The sequence below is a fragment of the Salvelinus sp. IW2-2015 genome, unplaced genomic scaffold, assembly GCF_002910315.2.
Source record: "Salvelinus sp. IW2-2015 unplaced genomic scaffold, ASM291031v2 Un_scaffold3431, whole genome shotgun sequence".
Lineage (NCBI taxonomy): Eukaryota > Metazoa > Chordata > Actinopteri > Salmoniformes > Salmonidae > Salvelinus > Salvelinus sp. IW2-2015.
Window position 1 is genome coordinate 39,136 of NW_019944711.1, and position 2,382 is coordinate 41,517.

A 2,382-nucleotide genomic window follows, 5' to 3' on the forward strand; every position below is an offset into this window, starting at 1 on the left:
AGCAGGGATTTTGGCCCACTCCTCCCTACAGATCTCTCCAGATCCTTCAGGTTTCGGGGGCTGTCGCTGGGCAATACGGACTTTCAGCTCCATCCAAAGATTTTCTATTGGGTTCAGGTCTGGAGACTGGCTAGGCCATCCAGGACCTTGAGATGCTTCTTACGGAGCCACTCCTTAGTTGCCATGGCTGTGTGCTTCGTGTCGTTGTCATGCTGGAAGACCCAGCCACGACCCATCTTCAATGCTCTTACTGAGGGAAGGAGGTTGTTGGCCAAGATCTCGCGATACATGGCCCATCCATCCTCCCCTCAATACGGTGCAGTCGTCCTGTCCCCTTTGCAGAAAAGCATCCCCAAAGAATGATGTTTCCACCTCCATGCTTCACGGTTGGGATGGTGTTTTGGGGTTGTACTCATACTTCTTCTTCCTCCAAACACGGCGAGTGGAGTTAGACCAAAAAGCTCTATTTTTTGTCTCATCAGACCACATGACTTCTCCCATTCCTCCTCTGGATCATCCAGATGGTCATTGGCAAACTTCAGACAGGCCTGGACATGCACTGGCTTAAGCAGGGGGACCTTGCGTGCGCTGCAGGATTTTATCCATGACGGCGTAGTGTGTTTACTAATGGTTTTCTTTGAGACTGTGGTCCCAGCTCTCTTCAGGTCATTGACGCAGGTCCTGCCGTGTAGTTCTGGGCTGATCCCTCACCTTCCTCATGATCATTGATGCCCCACGAGGTGAAATCTTGCATGGAGCCCCAGACCGAGGGTGATTGACCGTCATCTTGAACTTCTTCCATTTTCTAATAATTGTGCCAACAGTTGTTTCCTTCTCACCAAGCTGCTTGCCTATTGTCCTGTAGCCCATCCCAGCCTTGTGCAGGTCTACAATTTTATCCCTGATGTCCTTACACAGCTCTCTGGTCTTGGCCATTGTGGAGAGGTTGGAATCTGTTTGATTGTGTGTGGACAGGTGTTCTTTTATACAGGTAACGAGTTCAAACAGGTGCAGTTAATACAGGTAATGAGTGGAGCAACAGGAGGGCTTCTTAAAGATAAACTAACAGGTCTGTGAGAGCCGGAATTCTTACTGGTTGGTAGGTGATCAAATACTTATGTCATGCAATAAAATGCAAATTAATTATTTAAAAATCATACAATGTGACTTTCTGGATTTTTGTTTTAGATTCCGTCTCTCACAGTTGAAGTGTACCTATGATAAAAATTACAGACCTCTACATGCTTTGTAAGTAGGAAAACCTGCAAAATCGGCAGTGTATCAAATACTTGTTCTCCCCACTGTATAACCCATTGTAGATGTTCCATTCAGACTCTCCAGGACTTGGAACTTTTGGACCTTCATCCTTTAGCAGGTTTCTCTGTATCTGAATAGAAATACATGGATCAGGGCTTTCTTCATTATTCTCAAGTGATTTAACACTTTGATAATTCGTTGCAAATGTGTTTTTGTATTATCATATGTTAATCAGCTAGCTAGCTTAGCTACCAGTTAGGTAGCGAACATTGTTTTTAGCAGATCAAGTTAACGTTTGTGTCATTAATGGCCCAACGCTCTTAAACGCTAGGCTACCTGCCACGAAACAACGCCAAACACTGGTAACTATGGGAATGTACTGAAACACACTGAAATCAAAAGCAATAATAAACAACATTGTCCAACAAGTAAGAGTATAGTTTTGATGGCCGTTGTATGGACATTGCTAAAAATAAAACGTTAAATGTAAAGTTAATATGGCCCTTGGTCAAAAGTGACTAATTTCCCAATTATGTGTAACAGAAACTGTAAATCCTTACGAAGACAATGTTTGACCTGATGGAAATCAGAGTTCTTGAGGAAGCTCTCCACCAGTAACCTGAACATGTTAGATCAAAGCTACACGAAACAGATACGCATGTGTTCAGTAAGATGCTTTAATGTGACAACATTCATTAGGACATATATGTATTCATTTGTTGTTAGTTTAACTTAGTTTTGCCGTAATACAGAATTCAACACCACTTGATGCCCTTTTATTTTTCAATCGACTTGCTGTCATACGCAGGAACAAGGCATCAAGTGGTGTGTATTCTGGCTGTAAAACATCTCTTTCCATACTATTTAAAAGGAAAATACATCTACATCTGCAGACATGTAATTGAAAAGAGGTCATGATTGAACACGAACAAAGACATTCCAGGGAAGTCAAACACTTAGTTGGATGATTCCTACACACAGGCAGGGTCATGTCATTTGTTGCACAGTCTGTGAAAGAAGAAAAGTTGGTAACAAAGTCTTTTTTTTCTTCTTTTTTTTACTTCTTCCGATTGGTTAGTGTTGACAGAGAGACAGACTTCAGGTAAAGACTGTAGCCAAATACCA